At 53.1% G+C, this 24,312-nt stretch overlaps 1 long non-coding RNA gene across 1 annotated transcript; it reads right to left on the reverse strand.

Moving 5' to 3' along the window:
• Window positions 1-18,821: 18,821 nt before the first annotated feature.
• Window positions 18,822-23,803, reverse strand: LOC118497713. The gene is made up of 2 exons (XR_004900234.1): window positions 23,649-23,803; window positions 18,822-19,888 (listed from the first exon to the last, which is right to left on the reverse strand). It is a non-coding gene; the product is annotated as an uncharacterized LOC118497713 (long non-coding RNA).
• Between the last annotated feature and the right edge of the window lie 509 nt (window positions 23,804-24,312).

Here is a 24,312-nt window from a genome sequence, read left to right on the forward strand (position 1 = left end):
TGCTCGGGTGAAGATTAAAAACAAGAAAGAAATAGCAAGGAGGCCCATGTGGCCGGAGTGAAGCGAGGAGTGGGCAGAGACACAGGGCATGAGATCAGAGAGGAGAGGCTGGTGGGTCACGTAAGACCTGGCTTTTGCTCTGAGATGAGAACCCTTTAACCCTAGAGGTGTTAGCTATGGTTATCATGCTACTGTAGCTTACCAGTACTGAGCACCTATTATGTGCTTGGTAAACAACATTCCATTTAATTTCCACAAAAGCTTGGTGAGGGTGGAGGGGTGGGGCTGGGATAAAGATCTCATTTTTGTCAAAGAGGAAGCTGAGGCTCAGGGAGGAGGGACTGGCCCAGACCACACAGCTGGAGAGAGAAAGGACTTCAACCCAAAACCCCGCCTCAGTCCTAGTCGCAGCCCGTAACCTACCCCATCTCTTTTTCCACCATTAACAATACAAGTCTTCGTAGCTTCTAAACTGAAGAAGAGACACCTGCCAGTTGCAATGGTTTGGAAAGGTCCTTAGAAGAGAAGGGTGTGGGCTGGGGGTGGGGAGGAGCCCTGCACCCACCTACCACACCCACTGAGGGCCAAGAGAGGTCCCTGCTGTCTGCAGTTAAGACCACAGACCTTGAAGTGAGGCTACGTAAGGCTCGTCCCAGCTCTTCCATAAACCAGCTTGTGGGACTTTGGGGGCGTCCTTGCATGCTCTGCAGGGTGCATCCCCGCCCCCTCTGTAGGACAGGGACAAGGGTAACAGGATACTCACCTCAAAGGCAGGTGTGGGGGAAGGCACTGTAAGTCGTGCCTGGCACTGGCGAGTGTCTGTCAACATCGGCTGTGTGTACAATAGTATGGTGATCATCAACTTCTCTCTTTCCTCCATTGTAGGACTGATGGGCGAAGAATGCGAATATGCAGCTGAAATGTGAGCCCCTGCCTGTCGGCTTAAGAGGTGATGCCCAGAAGGGTGGGAAGAGAATCCTGGGTTCAGGGACAAGGTGAAGTTCCAGGGGGCACCAAAGGACACCTCCTCCCTCCTGGTTTCCTGATCGTTTGTTTGTGGGACGTGGTCCCCTTGTGGACAGCCCCGGGCACTGCTTTTCCTCCCTCTCATTGGCTGCCCACACGCCATCTGCCCCTCACACCAAGCTCCTGGGAACCACTGAGGATACCGTGGCAATTCAGAGTGCAAAGCCCCTGCCCTCAGGAACTTTCATCCCAGGTGGACATACCAACAGCCACGTGATGACTGAGTGGCATGGAGACAGTATGTTGAGAGACAAGGAGCGCTAAGGGCAGGAGAAGGGCCGGAAGTGGGACAGCGGGTGTGGAGATGAGGCGGGAATTTAACCAAGTCAGCAAAGACCTCCCTGAGAAAGGGACATTTCAGCCAAGGCGCTGAGCAAAGGAGAGGAGGGAGGAAGCCAGTGTAAATTTCCTAAGGATTATGGGATGCAAGTGAAAGGAACTCACGGAAGTGGCTCAATAAAAAACAAAAAGAAGGATCTAATAGTAGGATTCAGAAAGATTTTCAGGAATCCAAGGGTGTGTCAGTTAGTACTTGCTGTGTAACAAACTGTACCTCCCTGGACCTAATGGCTTGAAACCACAGCCGTCGATCTAGCTTCTGATCCTGTGGGTTATCGATTCTCGCTGGGCTCCTCTGGGCCCTGTCTCTGGTTTCTGCTGGGCTCACTGAAGCTCCACAGTCAGTGCCAGGTCACCGAGGGGCTGTTTGGACTAGGGTGGCCTCAGCTGGGAAAGCCAGCCTCTCCCCCACCTCATCTCTCATTCCCCAGCAGGCAGACCACGTGTGTTCACACGACAGAGGCTCGATTCCAAGGGTGAGAGCAGAAGGGACAATGCCTTTAGGGCCAAGGTTAGGAATTGACACATCACCGCTTCCGCCACATGATATTGGCCAGAGCAAGTCCCGTGGCCAACCCGGATTTGAGGGGTGGGGAAGTTGACTCCACCCTTCATGGGAGGGGGGGAATCTGTGGCCATTTTCGAAATTTGCCTCCCAAGGCTGGGACCAGGCCCATAGCCCCCTGCCTCCCTATGCCCCCCACCCATCACCCCTTTTAATCCTCTTCGCCAAGAGCATGGATTCACAGCTCTCTCTCTGTCTCTTTCGGCAGATGGCTCTCAGTGCTTCTCCATTCACGTGGAGAAAGGCCATCCCACAGCATCCATGTCTACACCACTGTTTAAGGGAACAGTCCAACTTAGCCCAAATCCCTTTGCCTTGCTTCTGAAACCGTGGGGAAGGCATCTGATTGGCTCACTCGGGTCAGGTGTCCACCTTGGTCCCACCACTGTGGCTGGGGCAGGGCAGGGATGTTTTATACAATTGGAGCCCCAGGAGCTCGGTGGGCTCTGAAAATAGGGGGCATTTGGCCTCATAAACCGGGTAGATACCTCCAAATGTGTCTGCTGCATACACAGCTTATGTTTGCTCCTTTCAAAAAGAAGAAGACAAATACCATGTGATCTCACCTTTAAGTGGAACCTAATCAACAAAACAAACAAGCAAAATGTAACCAGAGACATTGAAATGAAGAACAAACTGACCAGAGGGGAGGGGATAAAGGGAGGGAGGGGGAAGGGTTTTCAGGAATAAGTATAAAGGACACATGGACACAACCAAGAGGGGGGTGGGATCAGGGGAGGGAGGTGGGGATGACTGGGGTTGGGGGGAAGTGGCGGGGGGAAAGTACAGACAACTGTACTTGAACCACAATAAAAAAAAAAAGAACTTCCGAATACAGAGAAGTGAGGGGGGAGGTGGCTGCTACCCACAGAAGTCGCATTGCAGTTAAAATTGACCACTCACTTCGGAATCCTGGCCCGTGGCAGGCAGAGGGGAAATGAGCATGGCTGAGACTCCCGCGGGCAAACAGCTAACATTTGGGGACCAGTCCGAGCTTCTGTGACCAACACAGAGCCGCCTACATGTCATCACGCTTAGCAATACCAGTAGCCAGCCTGAGTTGAAATCCTGTCTGTTGAGGGCTGTCCCCGGGCCAGCCACAAGGATTCACGCCCCTCTGGTGAGTCACATCTCATGTCACCCTCACTGCACCCACTGGGGAAAGGAGTCCCCACCCCCACTTTACAGGCAAAGCAGGTGAAGCTCCGAGACAGAGCGAGTGACTCACCCAGGGTCACACAGCTACGTTTGATGCCAACTCACGGCTGCCCGATCCTCTCGTTAGCACACGTGCACTGAGCACACACTGTGTGACAGACATAGGTCCTGCCGTCATGGAAGGTGTGCCGGCACCGGTGATGGATGTCTGCTGAGAGCATGGGGCAGAGAGTGGCAGTGGGTCCCCTGACTGCCTCCCCGCTCCTCAGCAGGGTGCCGCCTCCTCTCTCCTCCTGGAGGGGGACGGGAAGGTCCTCACTCTTCACTCAGAGTATGCAGGGTTCACAATCCCAGAGGCGCGGCAAGATGCCCAGGCTGCCTCGGCAATGCCTGGTTCCTTCCTTCACCCAGTCAATGTTCACCGAGCACCTTCCACGTGGCTGGCTCTGTGCTGTGTGCTGGAGACACAACGCCAGCAAGACAGACAAGCCTCTGCCCTCACGGAAGGAACAGACTGCGTCTCCAACAGCCGGCCATTCCTTGCCCAGGTCCTCCGCCCTCCCCCCTTCCCACCAACCTCTTCCCTTTTTAAACACGTCTAAACTCACTTCCTCCAGCTCTGTCGAGATTGCTCTAGGACAGCGGTCAGAGCAACACCACAGAACAGGGCGTTGTGTGGTGGCTGGGAGAAAAAGATGAAGGGATTTGTTGGGAACTGCCCTGACTGGTATCAGAAGCTGAAACCCCCACCTAGGCTAAGGCTAAGGGAACACCCTTGGAACCGTAAGCCAGCAAGGAGACAAAAGCTTGTCTCCCTGGCAGGAATGCTGCTTCTGCTGCTTTATTCATAACTGAACCCCAAAAAGCTTGGTCGGTTAGCCAAAGACGGGTAAGATTCCCCACGGGGGGAACGACCTAAGACAGGCACGATCACTTTGGGAGGACCCCCAAAAGAAGGATTTGGGGGGCTGCAGCAAAAGGGGGTGATGGACCCTTGCTCCTCGGCTTTGACGTAGCCTGAGTTCTCATTGTCTGGGAGAAAATCTCCTTATTTGCCTTAGTTCCCTTGCTCCAGCTAAGCCTGAAACAATGACAGGGTGGTGCAGCTCTGTGCTGAAACGGGCGGATTCCCCGGGGGGATCAGGCCTAAGAAAGGATATGTAAATTACTGTGAAACCTTCTTTGTTTAGAATGCTCTCAGTTGAATGAGAGGGGTCCAAGGAGGAAGTTAGTTTGTTCCTCAAAGTCTTACAGCTCTTTGACCCCGACTCAATAGACCTGCAGAGTTCCTTGTTTTCTATGGTTCCTTACTTCCCCCAATGAGTACTGTACTTTACCTGAATTATTATGCAAAATGAGCCCAATAAAAGCAGGTATGGACGGTAAATCAGCGCGCTCCCCACTAGGGGGGGTGGCCATTTCGTCCCTACTTCCCCACAGAAACTAGTTTGTCTCTGTGCATGTGTTTTTTCTCGAGTGTTTTTCGGCGAGCCATCCACAGCGTTTCGTGGTCACTGCTGGCCGGTGACCCACACGCAACAGGGATTAAGGAAAAAAAAACCCAGAAAACTCATAGACACAGACAACAGTATGGTGATTACAGGGGGAAAGAGGGTGGGGGGGGGAGAGGGATATGGTGATGGAGGAGACTTAACTTGGATGGTGAACACACAATACATTATACAGATGATGTATAGAGATGAAACCTATATAATTTTACTAACCGATGTCACCCCAATCAATTCAATAAAAAGTAAATAAAATTTAAAAGAGTAGATGGCGCGCTCTTTTTCTCTCACATACACACAACTTCCTGAGTACATTTTCCCGAAATCCCGGTATTTACAGAAAACAGTTCTGTATGTTTGCATGGGAAAGAGGGCTAATGGACACACGATGATCAGAGGTCAGATAATGGCTAAAGCCAGTAGTTCATTGGCTCACTCAGTGCACCTTCCTCCAATGCCTGGTCTTCGGGGACCCCCGTGCTGGGCAATCCCAGGAACCCAGAGGCGACTGCGACAGCCACGGGCCTGGCCTCCCAGGGCTCACAGCCCAGTGGCAAAGACAGAGCGACAGCCAGAGTAGTCAGGGCTGGGATATGAGAGCCCAGATGGAGCTCCCGATCCAGCCTGGGATCCAGGAAGGCTTCCCGGGGGGAGGGGGGAGTCAACTTTCCTGGCAAAAACACATTGAGGTGATTAATAATGAGAGCACTCCTGTCTCCGGAAGGTGCTATTTATCAGACATGACAGCTAACGGGCTATAATGCATCACTTCCGTTTATTTCTCCAAACCCTGGAAAGTGGATGCTATTAATAGCTCCACTTTACAAATGAAGAAATTGAACTGAATTGTCCCTGCCTAGCTGGGAGTTGCACAGCCCTGAAACCTATCTCCTTAGAAGTTACAGGCTGGTGGGTGACACAGACCCAACCCTGGAGAGTGACAACTCAGAGTGGGACAGAGGAGCTGAGGGGCATTTGGGAGGCCAGAGAAGGGACTGCCCAGCCTGGGAATCTGGGAAGGCTTTCTGGAGGAGGAGTGGCTCAGCCATGACCAGAAGTGCTAGTAGCCATGAGCGAGGTGAAGGTGAAGAAGTCAGTACAAGTGCTCCAGCCGGGAGGTGAGCAAACGTGGTTTATTCAGTCTGACTGTTCATTCATTTGGTTTGTTTTTTAAATCCCACATATAAGTGAAATCACGCTGTTTTGTCTCTTATTTCACTGATGTCCAACTTATTTCACTTAGCACAATACCCTCTGGGTCCATCCATATTGTGACAAATGACCAGATTTCTTTTTTTTTTTTTCATTGCTGAGTGTGGATAAAAAAGGGGCCACATGTTAAACCTGACAAGCCCAGGGAGGCCTGCACGGTGGGACGTACGAACACAGAGACCTGAGGTGACCACACAGGAGGGCCTGAACATAGAAATTCCTGATGAAAAGTGAGTCACCCCAGGTAGTCACATCCCCCAGGCCCACGAAGTCCTTGACAAAGGTCAATCTTTACACTAAGTGAGCCTGTCATTTTTTAAAAAATTTTATTCTCATTGGCCCTGGCTGGCGTAGCTAGGTGGATTGAGCACGGGCTACAAACCAAAAGGTTGCCAGTTCGATTCCCAGTCAGGGCACATGCCTGGGTTGTGGGCCAGGTTCCCCAATGGGGCCCATGTAAGAGGCAACCACACACTGATGTTTCTCTCCCTGTCTTGAAAAAAAAATTTATTGTATTTTCTCCATTACCATTTATCCACCTTATACCCTCCTCCACCTCCACCCACCCTCTCCTCCCCGAAATCACCACACTGCTGTCCATGTCCGTGAGTCCTTTTTCTTCTGTGCCCAATCCCTCCACCCCCTGACCCCCTTCTCCACAGCGGTCTGTCTGCTCTCCATCTGTGAGTCTTGTCTCTATTTTGCTTGTTAGTTCAGTTTGTATATTAGATTCCACATGAGTGAAATCATCGTGGTCTTTTTGTATCTGCGATGACTCACCTCTGAAATAGCAATGATCTTCTTCAGACCCCTCAGGGCACATCCACCCACCCACTCCTCCCTTGAGGGGGGGCGGGGGGAGGCTGGCCCACTGGTGACTCCATCGCCCACACCCCACCTGCCTGGGTGGGACGCTGGGTGGGAGCTGAGACCTGGACGTGGGTAAGCCGTGAAGGACCGCACGGTGTGAGGTGTCCTGACAACTGGGGCACCTGCTGGCCAGGAATGGCTGTGGGGTCCCTGGGCAATGCCGCCGCTTACAGTCCTGTTCCCTAAGTGCCCAGGTCTGGGCGTAAGGATCGTCTGTGGGGTGGCCACTTAACAGAAGCCTCGGAGGGGGTAGGGGGCACGGGGCTTCCTCTGGGAACAGCCCACAGCCTGTTGGAGAGAATCGTTCGATCGTTTGAAGCGCTGACCGTGTGCAGGGTACAGGCTGGGGAAGAGGCGGGGGGGGGCGCGGAAGTGAAGTCCCCGCCTTCCAGAAGCTTACAATGACGTGGCGGGGGCGGGGCAGGTATTACTAATCACACCAAAACCCCCCAACAATTACACAGTGTGACCAATGGTGCGCAGAAGTCAAAATAACTGGGACCCAAAGCAGGAGCCACGGGACATCTCTCAGGGCGAGCCAGCAGGCAGCGGGGCAGCAGTTGGGGAGGGGACCTAACACAGGGACGTGAGCAAGCGGTCCCTCACTGGAAGGCACCCAGGGCAGGCTCCCAGTGACTCGGCTTCCTCTGGCTCACACCTCCCCGCCCCACCCCGGCCCCGGAGACCAGATCCAGCACCAGCCGGCCGGGACGGACCTCGGCCCCGTTTTTCTATTGTTCTTCCTAACGGAAGCCAGAAGAGGGAGAGGGTACCTCCCTTTGATTGCATCCCCTGTGGCTGTGAGCCATTTATTTTTACACTTGAACCAGACATGGAAAGGACCAGAAAACAAGAAAGATCTTACTTTCCCACCAGTCTGTTCTCCTCCCACCCAGCCCTGCCGGCTCCTCCTGATCAGGAAGCATCACAAGCCACGGCAGCTAAGGCAGTAGCCTAAGCCATTGTCCCCAAATGCCACCCACTGTGCCCTTCCATTGGGGAGGCTGGAGCCCCAAGGTCACAAGCAAAGCTGGAAGGGCAGGATCCTCCCCACGAGAACTGAGTCTCACACCAGCCACCAGGCCACCTAACTGTCTAGAGTCTGTTTTCTCGCCTGTGAAAAGGCAGCGGCAGCCGCTGCCCCACCGAGTTGTGCTGAGACATAAATGAGGTCGTGTAGGAAGGGCACGCAGCTCAGCTGTTCCATAAACGCAAGTAATTGTTTGCATTACCTGTACTGGGGGAGACACGAGCAGAGCATGAGAAAGCTAGTATATGCACACAAAAAAATCAGAGAGAGACGACATTGGTTGCTCTCAATCAGAAGTCACATGGAAAGGCGGTGGGACGGCTGGGTCTCACCCACAGAGCGGTGAGGCGTCTCGGAGCCGTGAGGAGGACGGTAACTGCCCAGCTTAACTCGGCAGTTAACTTACCTCTGGCTGAGTCCTCGGCAAACTGCTCTGGCTCCTCGTCCACAGCGCGTGGCCGTAGCAGAGCAGGTGAGTACAGCTTTTCTAGACAACAGTTTTGCTACCTATACAGTCTTTAAAAAATCTTTTTTAAAGATTTTATTTATTTATTTTCAGAGAGAGGGAAAGGGAGAGAAACATCGATCGGTTGCCTCTCAAATGTACCCCGATCAGGACTGAACATGAAACCCAGGCATGTGCCCTGACCGGGGATCGAACCAGCGACCTTCCCCTTTGCAGGACGACACCCAGCCAAGCCACACAGGTCGGGGCTATACATCCTTTCTCACTCACTTCCGTCTCCAGGCACCTGTCCTAGAGATAAGTGAACCTGTGTGAGCAAAGATTCACACGCGGCATTTTCATGTATCAGCGTTCAGCCAAGGGGACTGGCTGCAAATCTGGTTTACCCACACAGTGTGAGTGTACTCACCCCTGCACAAAAAACATATAATTGTTTTTATTCACAGAAGAGTGGTCTCAACAGAGCACTGAGTGAGGAAGGAATGTGAAAGTTGTAGGTGCAGCGTGATCCCACTTTAACAGTGCATTTACAGGAACGTGCGGCAGCAGCGTGCCCTGGAGGGGCAGCCGGTCTGACCATCCCTTCACACCCAGCTGTGTCTGTCTGTCTGTCTGTCTGCCTGTCTGTCTCAGATGCTCATACGCCCACCCGCCCGGTGGGAGAGAGGGAGGGGGAAAGACAGGGAGTGAGAGAGGGAAGCACAGGGGCTGGGGCTGCAGACCCCGGAGCCTGCGCAGATGGCAGGGTGCAGCCTCCCTACCCCCAAACTGGGAAGGGGGTGGCCGCACCGCCTCTGCTGGAGCCTCTGGAGATGTACCAGGCCCCGTCGCCTCCACCCCTTCCCCCAAAGAAACCCTTCTGGGCGCCAAGCATGTGTCAAGCCTCAGGACCAGTATTCAGGAGGTGGTCTCTCCTTGCAGCCTGGGTGGTAAGCGATGACAGTCCCCATTTTACAGAGAAAGAAACTGAGGCTCAGGGAGGGCAAATGACCCACCCAAGGTCACACAGCTGGGCTCAGACATGCCCCACTCTGGGCCCCCGGCTCCCAGGGGTGTGGTGTATGGGAACATGGGCCCTTCCCAGGCCCTGGCTCCCCACTCCCGTCCTGGGGGAGCACAGTGAAGGTCATCGGTTGGCAGACTGCGAGACCTTGGGAGCCCGGCCAGCAACTCAGTCAAGGGAGAAACTGCTTCTGAGTGTGAGCCCAGAGGGCAAACACTGGCACAGAAACCACCAGTGTTTTGGCCTCACAGAGCCACCCCGAGTGCCCTGTCTGCTCCATTTCCTGTGCTGTCTGTGACCCCGTGACGCCATGCTGGGGGGCCTGGGTTGGGGGACACGGCACTAGCCGGTCACCACACACGCACGGCCGAGCAAACCCATGTCTTTCACAGCCATCCCTCGGGGTTATTTCTTGGGAATCTACAAACATACGCTGAGGTTTTCTCGGACCTCAGCTCTCAGCAGAACGCCAGGGCCCCCACCTTCCCTGGGTGCTGGTGGGCTGGGAGTCTCTGCAGAGGGCCAGGTCGGGGCAGGGAGTCTTCGGGCTTCCACAGGGAGGGATAAGGAAAAAAGAAACAGCGCGTCTACACGTACAGCCGACCCTCGCACAATGGGTTTGAGCTGGGAGGGCCGGAGAATGCACGGACTTTTCCCATAACTGATAGGAGACTCAAGACCTGGAAAATTTTAGCTTAAGGTAAAAAGCTATAAGTCTAGCAAGTAATGTGTATGTTAAGCTTTTGTTTCAGAAACTATAGATAAGGCCCATCCTGGCTCCTGGGAAAAGCAGCCGACCTCCTGGGGCACTGAGACAGGACTACCTCCTGGAAGCATCTGAACCTTTGTTCCAAGGAGAGCAGACGACCACCCCTCCCCCTTGGGAACAGCTAACTGCCCAGGACAGGAAAGTTGCAGCTTCTGAATCTCAAAGCCCTCACCACACCTTGCTTGTCCTCCCCAACCCCCTTATAAAAGATCTGGCCAGGAAAGAGAAGGGAAGATGGTCTGTTAGGGTATGAACCCACCATCTTCTCGGATAGTCGGCCATCTGAATAAAGCGCCCATAAAAGATTCAATCGCTGTCATTGCTTCCTGGATTTGGTAGTGACAGGCAGCCTGAACGCCGGTGTCTTTTCCAGTTACAGAACTACGACAAATGTATTTTTCCTTCCGTGTGATTTAGTTAATGGGTTTTCTCTAGATTACTTTATTGTAAGAAGACAGTATATAAAACATGCAAGACACATTAACTGACTGTTCGTGTTATCAATACAGCGTCTGGTTGACAGTGGGCTATTGATAGTTAAGTTTGGGGGCAGTGAAAGGTTACGGGTGGATTTATGACACCACGTGAGGGTGGGGGTCAGCACCCCTCACGTCCGAGTTGTTCACGGGCCAGCTGGGTATTCCACAGCCAAGAGTCGTTAAGAGTCGTTTTCTCTGGGTCGTGGGGGTTTGGATGACTTGTCGACATATAGACATACATACAGAAGTTTTCTATTTATGTGTCGTTTCTCATTTTTCTAGCACTGGCAGCTCCTTCGACATTCCTTCCTCAAAACAGTCCCTGTGATTGTGGTAAATTTAGAGTACTCCTCCTCCGCCCAGAAAGCTGGCTGCACGCAGTTTTGCCCTTCAGAAAAGAAATGCTGCAAGGAGCGCCAGGCAGTTGGCTCACTGCCCACTCGTAAGACGGCGCCATGGCCTTTCTCCTGCTCTCGGATGAGTTTGGCAGCGTGGGCCGGTTCTCTGTGCCAGGTTCCCTCCCAGTGTTCCAGTAAAACTGAGGGTCTGGACCTGTCCCTGGAACGTGAAGTCCATCCCAGGTAGCTCCAGGCTCGGAGACCCTGCCTGGCAGACAAGGACGGGCAAGAAAATCCCAAGAGCCACGTAACAAAACTGAGACCGGCGAAGTCACAGGGCTTGCCCAAGGCAGCTGGAGCTGTGGTCAGGAGCAGCACTCAGGCCTCCGTCTCCTCATGCAGCCATCACCTCCAGCCCTCGGGGCTGCGTCCCAGGCAGGACGGGACTCGGGAGCTTGGTTCTGTGTTCTGCTGTTGGCACAGAAGGAAGCACAGGCAGGAGGGAATGAGAAGCAAAGGATGGAAAAACAAACCCAGCTGTGCCCACCTGGATAAACAAGTCATCCGCACTTGTCAGACAGGTGGGGCGGACTCATTCTAGAAACACAATGAGTCTCAACAACTGTCATTTAGGCAATTAACACGGAGCCCTGGAAAGAAAATTCCCTTACCTCTGCCTTCAAGAAGCTGGCACAAAGTGGTCAGCCCACAGATAGATTCTATTATTTTTTTCAAATTATAAGAGAAGGTCTATTTAGAAAGTCACAGAGGAAGAGGAAGTGGGCGACAGAAGAAACGAGCTCAGGACACAAGTTACAGAGTCTCCGCTGGTGGGGTGGGAGCTTCCTCCCTGGAACCAAAGGATTGTGGGTTTGATCCCCCCTCCCCCCCCCCACCAGCCACACTCTGGAAGTACTCGATGTTTCTCTCTCATATCAATGTTTCTCTCTCCCCCTCCCTCTTGCTCTAGAAAAGTGATGAGAAAAATGTCCTCAAGTGAGGACACAGTAAGAATGTTCAAAAAGGAAGGGCCTTTGGAGCTTCTGAGAGACAGAGGCAAACTGAAGGCACCCTGAGGAAAGAAGGGGAGGGAGGAAAAGCGTCTGTGTGGGGGAAGGGGAAGAGCCCGGGAAGAAGAGGCTGGGGAAGTGCGAGGCTGTGCTCCGCAGAGAGAGCTGCCCGGACCGACTCTGTTTTGACCAGCTATCTGAGACTCAGACACGCTATCCTGATCCAGGAAAAGCCACCAGGGCCTAGGAGAGCAGCCAAGGCCCTTGGCCTCTCCACAGTCCCCGCCCACCCAGTTGGAAGAGTCTTGTTTCAAATGTAAACACCTGCCGCCCCCCCCCCCCCCCCCCCCCCCCCCGGCCAAGGGGAGGAGCTCAGCCTGCCTCCAGGCCTTGCCCAGGCTCCCCAGGTCCCAGGGGGAGGGCAGACCTCTACATTTCCAAGAGAGAGCGGCTTTGCCTTCCTGCCTTTGCGTGCTCAGAGCTCCCATAATCTACCTGAACGTGCACCAGAGCCCCCCTCGTTTCCCCTCCGAACAGTGAGGGGCGTGTCTCTGCATTACAGGGCAGTTTCAACTCCTTTAGACAGAGTGCAGCTGGGTGAGGAACCTTAGTGATTGTAGTGACCTTAGTAGTAGCGTGACATGCTTCTAGAGGTCACCTGGATGAAATCAGTCAAAAGAAAAAAGCCAAAGCCAGATAAGTAATTGTTCCCGGCATAAAACCCTGTCACCAGACAGGGGCCTGGCCCTGAGCCCGTGTGCCTGGGACCAGCCGCTAGTGTGTGGGTTCCTGGCTTCATGCAGGGAAGCCTTCACAACATGAGTCCAGGTGACTATGAGGATGAGTTTATTTATTTTTAAAAAATATTTTATTTATTTAAAGGGGAAGGGAAGGAGAAAGAGGGAGAGAAACATCAATGTGTGGTTGCCTCTGGAGCGCCCTCGGTTCAGGAACTGGTCCACAACCCAGGCATGTGCCCTGACTGGGAATCAAACCAGCAACCTTTCAATTTGCAGGCCCGCACTCAGTCCACTGGGCTACACCAGCCAGGGCAGGATGCATTTATTAAAGCTGGGGAGAGTGAAACCAGGAAGGGCTTCGCATAACAAGCAAAGGAGAGCCTGGGCTGGGCTGCCTTAGCTCACTGGGAAGTCTGAGAAAAGGGGGCCTTGGGGACAGGATGAGGGATTAGCCTGGGACAAGCCGCTACTGCCCATGGCTCCCCTGGCTGCGAGACTCAGGTCCCTTAGAGTTTAGGGGACATGTGCCCCTGGGGGAAGAAGTAAGGGAAGAAGAGGGGACAGGAATGGCACGGGCTGCTCCCCAGAGGCAGAGTGCACACACGTGGCCCTTCATCTTGAGGCTTTATCTCCCTCCTGTGAGTGAGAACCCTGGGGGAGGTCTCCGGGCAGGGTTTCAGCAGAGTAGTCATCAGTATTCCTGGTGAGCCCTTTCAGAGTCGTGGTCGCCACTGATTGGTCAGTGAAAAGGCAGGGGATCCTTAGTCCCTGCAGCCACCCACCTGGTTTTGCTGCTTTTCTGGGTCTGGAGCTGAAATACACCTGGATGTTATCTCCAGGGAGGGGAGCTTCTACGTCTGGCTGTAAATTGCTGGACCAGTTTGTTTCGCTATCTGCCTCAGTTTCCCTGCTCCACGTGTGCTGGCTTCCTGGCCTGTCTCTGTCGGATGTTGCCGTAAACACCTTTTTAAAGAGCACGGTAGTAAGAAGAAGTGGTGCGGCAGGACCGATGAAAAACCGGAGACAAATGGATGTGTCCCGGTAGGGGGCAGGGGGCGGCTCAGCGGACTCGCGCTGACTGGACACGGGGCTGGCGTCTGTGACAAGGACACGGATTCTATGAAGGAGAGGGATGAGTGGGAACAAATCTAATCAGCATTTTAAGTTGCATTATAGGAAACAGTGCCTGGCAGCTGAACTAAATTCAACGTTGCTGTAATTGGACTCGGGACCTGAGGAGTCCGCCCCTGCCGGTTGGGCAGAAGAACTGGTTTGGATCTTCCCTCGGACGGATGTGACACCTGGGACTGCCTGTCTGAGCCAGGTGTGGAGTGTATATTGTCCTATGACTCATACATCAGAAGACCATCTTCCAGGCCGGAAGTGTCATTACCGATAAAAAAGTCTAAAGTCTCAACTGATATTCACTTAGTCTTCAAAGAGTCGTTGTACTAATCACCCTCCAAAGGCAGGACCAGGAACGGTTCGGAGATAACAGTCGGCAAGACAGCAGCCTTGCCCTGGCCGGGTGGCTCAGTGGGTTGGAGCCTTGTCCCCATGCACCAAAAGCTCGCAGGTTTGCTCCCTGGTCACGGCTCAAATCTGGGTTACAGTCTTGATTCCGGTCAGGGCCCCTGTGGGAGGCAACCAACAGATGTTTCTCTCTGTCTCTCTTTGTCCCTCCTGTCCTCTCTAAAAAAAAACGAAAAGAAAAATCATAAACATATCCTTGGGTGAGGATTTAAAAAAAAAAAAGGCGAGCACCTTTAGGTGCTCCCTGGCTGCAGAGCAGCCCTGACTCACGCCCAATGCCCCTTCCACTGCCCCCACCTCCATCCTATCTCTTTCCTCACACATGCACCCAAGTGTTTTTCAAAACGTGCCCCAGCAAAATTTGCCACTCCCCACAAACGCTTAGCACAGTGGAATCCCCTCCACCCCGTGTGATTTGCATGGATTTCGTGCACCCGGAACAAAAAGAGAAACCCTGCAATGCTGTGCCCAGTCCCCTGCTGCGAACTTGGTGAGGGCAGGGCTCAGGAGCAGACCGGGCCCAGGAGTGTACATGCTGTCACCTGGGGGGAGTGGGGACATGTCAGTGCCCCTGAGCTCACGGGCCGCTCAAGGACTTTACGGGGTAGAGACAACTGACTCTAGAACCTAACCAATGAAAGCTCCATGTGGGAGTTCAACTCTGTATTAGAAACTGTATTCCCCCCACTTGGAGTGACAGAGCCCCAACAGACCATGGTCCCTACACCTCGAGACTTCAACACCTGCCTTAATGGAGCTTCCACAGGTGGGGTGGGGTGGGCTGTAAGACAGCAGAAGGTCAAGTATACAGTGCATCAACCGGCACAGCTCGGCTGGGCATCCTCCCAGAAAGCGAAAGGTTGCCAGTTTGATTCCCGGCCAGGGCACGCGCCGGGGTTTGCACGTTTGGTTCCTCTTTTGGCGTGTGGGAGAGCCAACCGATGGATGTTTCCATCCCTGTCTCTCTCTCTCCCTTCCCCTCTCTCTAAAAATATAAATAAATTAAAACCTTTTAAATGTATATACACCCATACATATACATACACAGTGCGTCAGATAGCAATGCTGCGGGGCGGGGGGAAAAGCAGGAAGAGGGGCTGCGGGCTCCTGCTCGAGGTAGGGAGGGTTTGTCTGAGCAGGGAAGGTTGGGGCAAAGAGGAGCCGGGGGTGAAGGGCAAGCCCTGTGCACAGCTGTGGGAAGGCCCAGGCAAAGAGGGGCTAAGCGCACAGGCAGGAGTGCGCCCACCCAGCCCGGGGTCTGGGCGCAGTGGATATCGGGCAAGTGTGAGGAGCTGAAGGCAGGGGAGAGGCTCAGTGGGCGGCCGGGACAGACGGGCGAGCACCTTTACTCCGAGCGAGAGGAGGGCCTGAGAAATCGCCCTCCCACGGCTCTCCACACCCTGCACTGTGCCGTCCTCGTGTGTTCCCCAAACAGCATCTCTGTGTGCTTTAAATGTTCAATGTTACCCGTCCTGTACCCACCAATGTAAAAGAAGGATGTGTCTCTCCATTTTAGTTTTTATCCAATCAGAGAGTTCCCCGCTCTGCTTTCCTCTCCCCCACCCACTTAATCCACCATCAGTGGATTTCCTGTAACCCTCCTCATGTCCTCTCCTTTTGATGGGGGATTCAAATGTAGGGAAATTTTTAGTTTAAATAATAGCGAGTAAGCTTAGTCATCCATGCATGTAAAGGGTATTGTTCTGGGAAGTGAAGGTGTGACCCTCTGACTCCAGGAGACCAGAAGCAGTTCCAATTTTGTGCCTCGGGAGGGACTGGGAGAGCCTCAGGATGCAACCGGAGCCACTGTGCTCCAGGGTGAGAGGACCTAGGGCAAGAACGCTGCAGGGTTTGTAAGCCAATTAATTTTCCCCTGAATTCCAAACCCCTTACCTACACTTTGTCCTCCTTATAAAAAGGGCCGCTTTGAAATGGACTCTAAGACGGTCCATTAGGGTGCAAACCCACCGTCTTCTCAGGTCGCCGTCCATCTGGAGACAGCGCCTGTCCAGATTCAGTCCCGGTCTCTGCTGATTGGGTCTAGGTCTGGTAGGAGACAGGCGGCAAGAACACTAGGTTTTCCGCTCTCTCTTTGATCTAATGCATAAAACAAGCTGCAAAACTGCCATTCTCCGAAGCATTTCTCTCAATCCGTTGAGTTTGTGCTTCCTGGCAGCTGTCGGTTTGGCTGAAGTAAAAATTCTCTATAGTTTGGGTGTTTCTTTAGTAACATGAATAGTATTCCATTGTATATATCCATGTGTACAAAACAGAACCGGACCTGTAAATACCATGAATTTAAGAAAGACTCACACCTATAAGAATCTGTATGAGTTTATTGGAGCCCAGCTAACAACAACCGCCTGGAAACAAAATCTCGGTGGATCGAGGGGATGCTCGGGAAAACAGCAATTCTGCACCTTCTTTTGCTCACTCCAGTCCAACAAGGAGACTACGGGGGTTACATGAAGTCCATCGGTGGTAGCACAGGGAGGCAGGAGAAAGCAAAGAGGAGGGTAATCTCTGAGGCTGGGAAAAAAAGTAAAATGAAGAGGCAGGTACTTAACTTCCTTGACATTGGCGAATACAGGATGGGCACGGTTAGCAACTGCAGTTGACACGGCAACAGTAGCGTGAGGGCTTCCCTGGTGTCTGGTCTGCAGCCATAACTCTGCCCGGAGGGGACTGGAAAAGGGAAGCTCTGACCTTCCCGAGACACGTCATCGGAGATGCCAAAGGACAATTAAGGTAACAGGGACCTTCTCCAGGGAAGATACCGCCCTAGGACATGACGACCCACCATGACTCACTTTCGGTTACGAAGTTTTCATTTCAGGCCCTCCTGTGAGGTGACTTTCGGTTTCCGAGTTTGTGGGCCCCGCCACGCGGGCCTCCCCTGGGCTCATCCCTCAGGTGCCGTACCTGGCGCGTTTTTCATCCACGTCACAAAGAACAAACTGCTGGCTGCCAGAGGGGAAGGGGGGATGGGTGGAAAAGGTGGAAGCGAGTGAGAGGCACAAACTTCCAGTGATAAAATAAACAGGCCACGGGCCTGCGATGTCCAGCACGGGGAACATGTCAATAACAACGTAACAGCTTCACACGCCGACAGGTGATCACTAGACTCACCCCAGGGATCACCTTGTAAGGTGCAGGAGTGTCAAACGCTATGTTGTACGCCTGAAACTAATATACTTTAACGAAAACATTTCAAATAAAGTCAATGTTCTTTGTTAAAAGAGAAAAAAAACGTTATGTCGGAGACTGGGTGTGGCTTCCGTTTCTGATCGCAGGGTAGGAGTCAGCCCTGATTTCACTTCCTTTTCTGGGCTTTGGGAAGACGGGAGGGGAACAACCGCCCAGAGCCAGGCTGTACTCAGAGTGGACGGGGCTGGACACGTGGGCGGGGGCTGGTGGGAGACAGGGAAGTGGAAGTGACCACTCTGGCAGCCAGCCACCTCTCGGGGAAGACAGGCAGGTAGCTGTTGTCTGCGGTGGGATTCCCCCCCAAACCCCCATGTTCTCCTGCTCACTTGGCTGCAGAGCATCGAGGAGGAGAATTCTGCCCCAACCCGACATCCCACTCCCTTTCCGCCACCGCAGCACCACAGGAAGAGTGGGGATGGGATCCTCGCTGCTCCTCGGGAGAGGAACCTGAGATTGAGCTGCACGCAGGTCCTCGCCCTGTATGAAACTCTCTATGGCTCCCTCCTGCCCACGGCAGTAGTAACCCCGCAGGGTCACACTGGGGCTGTCACAGCCTCGGGACACCCGTCGTACTTGCTGCCACTTGTTGAGCAGCTGTATCGATAAACAGCTTTTTCACCATATCACTTATTGCCAAATAACCCATTTAACCATCACCACAGGTTTTTATGATCCCCTATTTTACGAATGAGAAAAAGAAGGCGAAAGACTCGACCCTAATAGCATAGGGTCACCAGCTATTAATCGGTGAAACTGGAGTTTGAACCAAGGAAGCCACACTCTGAAACCCCACCCCTATTCCACAGTTCCCAGCCTCCTTCTCTCCCCTCCCTCTCTGCTCTCTCTCCCAACTTCTCCCACCCCGCCCCCCGCCCCCGGTCTTCTTCCCACTCCACTTTCTGCCTCCCTTTCTTTCCCTCCATCTCTCCACCTCCTCACCCGCTAGGTTCCTACATCAGATCCTTTGGGGCAAAGCTTCACACCTAAAATTGTAAAAGCTTCAGTTCACTACTGTAGGTAGAATACACTGCCAGGCTCCTACTCGGCTGCCAAGAGTGCTGGGTAAAGCCCTGGCTGGTGTAGCTCAGTGGATGGAGCGTGGGCTGGGAACCAAAGTGTCCCAGGTTCAATTCCCAGCCTGGGTACATTCCTGGGTTGCAGGCCGTAACTCCCAGCAACCGCACATTAATGTTTCTTTCTTTCTCTCTCCCCCTTCCCTCTCTAAAAATAAATAAATAAAATATTTTTTAAAAAAAGAGTGCTGGGTAACACTTGGCGACAGCCTCTGAAACCACAAACGTGCGTGGCCTGGGACCCAGCTTCAAGGAACGAGTGGAACTGATGATGTCACACACGTGGGAAACGGCAGGGGCACAGATCCTCAGCGCAGCACACTCTGTAAGAGCAAAGGTCAGAAACACCTTAAGGGCCTGTCCACCCAGGGCGGGTTCAAAATGCAGGGCTTGTTCATGGAACAGCACACGGCTGTGAAGGAGTGAGTGAATGAGTGAATGAGGCACTTGCTACATCCTTTTGTGACAAGATCATGAAGCAAAGTGAAACGCAAGAAGAGACAGAACAATGCCACTGTTTATTCTTCTACATTGGGATGGAAGAGTAAGGAAGTTGCATCCAGAAGGTGGAAACCCATGGCCGGACTCCGAGGAACTTCAACAGGTCCATTGGAGATATTCACTCGCTTATTTTTCTTTCAGTAGATACGTCAGCCATCGCGTGAAGACCAGTGCCTAGAACCGGCCCGACCCTTGAACAGTTTAGACCTGTGCCTGGGAGACACAGAGAAACAAGCGGATGTCGTGTCCCAAACCAAACTTGCTCTTCCTTCCACACCTGCTGCTGCTGCCCTGTCACCCCCACATCCCTCAAAGGGACCACCCTCTTCCGGAGGGCCAGAGCCTGAGGTCCTGGGTGAGAAAGAGGCAACTCCATACCCCACCCCCAGGCTGTAAGCAACGTCCTGGGTCTCCCCCATCAAAGCACAGTGGAATCCAACCACCTCTCACCCTCGCCCCCCCCCACCACCACCCTGAAATGAGCCTCCCTCTGACACCAGAGACCATGGCAGTGGCTTCCCAGCTGACGTCAACCCTCCCCCTCCCCACCCCCAGTCTGTTCCCCACGGAGGGATCCTATTAAAACACAAGTCCAAGCACACCCTCAGCACGAAACTCTCTCAGGTCTCGTCATCTCCATGAAACATAAACATCTCTCCACGGCCTAGGAGGCCCAGGAATGTTTGGCCCCTTCATATCTCCTCCAACTATTCCTTGCACTCTCCATCGCTCTTTCTATTGTAGCCATGCTGGCCCCTTTGCTGGTCCTCAGTCATCACACAGGTTTCCGCCTCAGGGCCTTTGCACTTGCTCTTTGCTGTGCCTGAAACACCCCCGTCATTTGCGGAGCTCACTTCATTTAGGTCTCTGCTTCCACTCATCACCTCGGAGCTGATTTTTCTATCTGCCAGCTTTCATTACATTTTGCTGTAATAAGAAACCACCCCCAAATCTTGGTGGCTTGCATCACTAATTTCTCACATTACACGTTGACCCCAGGCCAGCTGTAGCTCTCACACATTGTCTTCATCCTGGGATCCTGGCGGAAGGACCAGACCCACCTGGGACAGGTTGAGCGGAGGGAAAAAATCAGGCCACAGTTTTAAAACACCTGCTCAGAGTGTTACAGAACAACAAGGGGGGCCTGGGACGATATACTATTACCGAAAGGAACCCCCAGGTCCATTATGTCTGCCATCTATAGGAAAGATGTCTCTCAATGTCAGAGATTCGTGAAAAGGAAAGGAAGTGTTTATTTAATGGTATACAAACTTAAAGTAATGACCTAATGTCTTCATCAAAGTCCTAAAGTCCCTTAAAACACCCACAAGCACATACAGTCTTTCCTTCCCCCTTTGCCCAGTCTGGGGTACCATATCTCAGGAAAAGAAATAGAAGTCCTTGGCTCAGGCAGCCCACGGTTCTTCCCAGTAATCCGTCTTGGCTGGGAGACCTCCCTGGGTTCCCGGCACCCTCAGATGTGTCGCCAAGATCTCTGCTAAAGCCAGGTGGTGGTTCCCCCTACTAATGCTGCAGGGGTCCCCACTCTGGCAGAGGCACGAGGTTCTCTCTCCACTGCTCCAGCCACATGGTCCTCTCTCCCAGGGCCACAGGAGCCCCACGCAGCCAAAACCGCGTGCTTCTCTCTTCAATGGCTGCTGTGTCTGGGTTTAAATCCCCGCACCAATCTTCCTCTGCAGCCCCATTTCCAACTCCTCCCACACTCGACCACACTTGCCCTCAATCTCCCGTCCTTTCCAGCTTTTCTAGCTGCCTGGGTCTGGGCAGGTGTGGCCCCATGTCATGCAGCCAATCTTCTCCGAGCTCCCACACAGGTGCTGTAACTCGGGGGACCTGCCCCCCAGTCACATCTTGGGCGGGTGGTGGGGGGAGTCCCTTTCCATGCCCTGGCCAAGAGCATGGCCACAGCTATTCAGCATATCTAAGTGACCAGCCAAAGGCTATAGGTATGTCAAATGACCATGCCATGGATTAGCTGCAAAGTTGTTGCTGCATAAAACAGCCCTGAATGTTCTTGCTCCGTGTGTCCCTTCCCCCAACTCACACCTGTGGGAGAAGGGGTGAAGACATCTTAAAAATCTCTTGGACACCTTGAGTTCTGGACCCTATTTCAAATGCCCATTTGGGGTCCCCCCTCTTGGCTGCAGCCTGTAACAAGAGCACTGACTGAGTAGCTCATTTGATTGGAGCATCATCCTGATATGCCAAGGTTGCGGGTTCAATCCCTCATCAGGGCACATACAAGAATCAACCACTGAATAGATAAATAAGTAGAACAATAAGACGTCTCTTTCTCCCTCTCTAAAATCAGTAATTTTTTAATTATTAAAAACAAGTAAAAAATAAAACATCTGCTCAGAACCAGGTCGCATTTTCCCCTCCAAATGCAACTCAAGGGTGACACCTCGTTCAAAGGCCCCCACCCGCTACAGGAAACCCTAACGCTGGGAGCTGGGAGTTTCTGACTTATGCCTTGGGGAGGGGACACTGGAGGGAGGGGACTCAAAGTGTTGGACAGCCGCAAAGGAGGGAATTTGAAGAAATTCTTCCTAGTCTCCTTACCCTGTCTTTTTTTTAAGATTTTATTTATTTGCTTTTAGAGATAAAGGAAGGGAGGGAGGAAAATAGGGAGAGAAACATCAATGTGTGAGAGAAAAATCTATCGCTGGCCTCTCACATGCACACCAACCACAGACCAAGCCCACAACCCAGGCATGTGCCCTGACCGGGAATCAAACTGGCCACCTTTCACTTTGTGAAATAACATGCAACCGAGTGAGCCACGCCAATCAGGTCTCCTTGGCCCCTCTTATTTTTTTTCGTGGCTTTTACCATCCCCCGGTATAGTACCCATCTACTTCTTTTTACCTTTCTCTCCCCAACTCCCATCCAGCAAGGGACTTCCAGGGGGACAGGACTTCACTGTTGTTCTTCAGCATTGAGCACATAGTAGGGGCTCAATAAGTATATCTCAATCGAATGAATCCAAGGAGAAAAGGGCCATGGGCCCCAGTGGGGGATCCCAAGGAGCTGTGGGAACCAGAGGAGGGTAGTTTCAGTAAGACCCCGGGACACCTCTCACAGAGACCCCTCACAGCTGAGGGGTCAGCAGGGGCCAGGGGAGTGGCTGTCAGGGGAATCAGGCAGCTCCTTGGCTCAACCCACCCGTTCCGACTGGCACTAGTCTCCCTTCCTCACATCCTCACCCAATTTCTTTTCTTTTAAAGATTTTATTTACTTATTTTTAGAGCAAGAGGGAAAGGAGAAAGAGAGAGAAACATTGATCATTTGGTTGCCTCTCTCAGGCCCCCAGCCTGAGACCTGGTCCACAACCTAGGCACGTGCCCTGACTGGGAATCGAACCAGCAACCTTGAGGTATGCAGGCCAGTGCTCAATCCACTGAGCTACACCAGCCAGGGCACATCCTCACCCAATTTCATCTAGACCTGACACAAGACATTTTATTGAATGCAGCAATTTTTAAAAGACTTTATTTATTTACTTTTAAGAGAGAGGAAAGGAGAGAGAAAGAGAGGAAGAGGAACATCAATGTGTGGTTGCCTCTGTCGCATTCCCCACTGGGGACCTGGCCCACAACCCAGGCATGTGCCCTGCCTGGGAATCGAACCAGCAACCTTGAGGTTCACAGGCCAGCACTCAATCCACTGAGCCATACAAGCCAGGGCAAATCCAGCAATTTTGACAGCATGGATCCTTTGGCCTTCCCAACTATTTATTGACTGAACTTAACTCTTTTTTTTTTTTGGCCCAGGAATACCAGCCACTGAAGGCCCTCCCTCTTCCACTGGCCCTCACCACATCCTAGCCCCATCCCTGAGACCCTGCCTCTCCTTGACCCTCCCACTCCGATTCCATCTCTGAACCTGACCCCATCCCCTGTCCCCAGCCCTGCCTTGACCCCACTCTTGAGTTTCAGTGGCTGGCAGCCTGTATCACTGCCATTATGTGGAACTGTTCAGGACCAAGGCTCTGAGGGTTTGTTTTCAGAGAGAGGTTCTGTTCCTCTCGCCAAGGAGTCACATAGATGCCCAAGGGGAAAGATCGGAGTATGGGGTGAGTTGGGCCCCCTAGCTGGAGCCGGAATGTCAGCAGGGGCGGAGGAGACACCACGGAGAGAAGGCTGCTGGACCACCTGGCTGGGGACTAGGAGAGCTTCCTGGGTGCTAACCCATGAATGGTCTGTTTCCCTCCCGGAGAGGGTGGGCTCCATAAAGGCAGGAATTTGGCGCTGTATTTATTTCTGGCACATCCCTGTACCCGCAATACTGTCTAGCTCAATAAACATAATTGTGTTTTGTGTTTTAGGTTGTTTGTTTTGTTTTTTTTTTATCGTAGTAAAATACACAGAACGTAAAATGTAACATCTTAACCATTTCAAGCACACAGCTCCCTGGTATTAAGCAGCTCTCACCACCATCCATCCCCAGAGCTCTTTTCATCTTCAAAACAGAAACTGTTTATCCATGAAACAAGAACTCCCCATTCCCCCCTCTCCCCAGTTCAATAAAGGTACGTGAACTCTCACCAACATTAGTATTTGATGATAACAGCAAGGTGACGATGATACTTGTCATTCTTAGAGCTGCCAGGAATCAGGCTAAGCAGTTGCTTAAGTCTTACATCACCCCTGTGAGGAAACCGAGGCCCCAAGAGGAGCAGCAACATGCCCTCGCCTGGAGTCCGGGGGCGCAGTGGGATGGGGGAGGAGGTTAAACTGGTTGGCTAAGAACTCAGGGTCTGTCCCGATTGTAGGTTTGAATCTCAGCTCTGTCACTTACCAGCAAAGAGCTGCAGAAAGTCCCTGACTCTCTAGGTCGCCTGCGCCTTCACCCTGTCCAGCGGGGATCCGCGCATCGGGAGCTGCCAGCGCCCAGGACCCACCGCTCCCGGAAACTGCTCTGCCTCCGCGCCCCGCCCCTCCCCTCCCGCCGCGCCCCGCCCCGCCGCGCCCCTCCGCTCCCCCTCCAGCGCTGGCTCGGGGGTGCTGGACGGATCCTGGGAATTTCTGAGCAGGGTTATCTCCGAAGTCTCTAGGATCCGCACGCGGAGCTACTCTCTGTATTCTCTCCCACCATGGCCGGAGCTGCGGGGCCGCCGCCGCTGCTGACGCTGCTGCTGTTGCTGCTGCTGCCGCTGCTGTCGCTGTCCGGTGAGTTCCCGCAGTCCGCGGGCCCTGCTCCTTCTGTCCTCCCCACCTGCCCGGGCACTCAGTCCCCCTTCATTCCGAGGGTTGGTGGATCTTAGGGGCCAGGACTCTTCTCTTGGCTCCCAGAAAGCGCCGGTTTCCTGCTACGTAGGGCAGGTTTCTCATTCCTGTTAGAACAGTGACTCATTCTCCAGAAAACAGCAGAGGTCATTCATTGCCCTGCTCACCATGCCCAGACAAAGGTCTCATGGAGAACAGGGGGTCAGGGTCGGCCTCCTTCTAACCCCATGTCGGGC

Source organism: Phyllostomus discolor, chromosome 12 (assembly GCF_004126475.2).
Source record: "Phyllostomus discolor isolate MPI-MPIP mPhyDis1 chromosome 12, mPhyDis1.pri.v3, whole genome shotgun sequence".
Lineage (NCBI taxonomy): Eukaryota > Metazoa > Chordata > Mammalia > Chiroptera > Phyllostomidae > Phyllostomus > Phyllostomus discolor.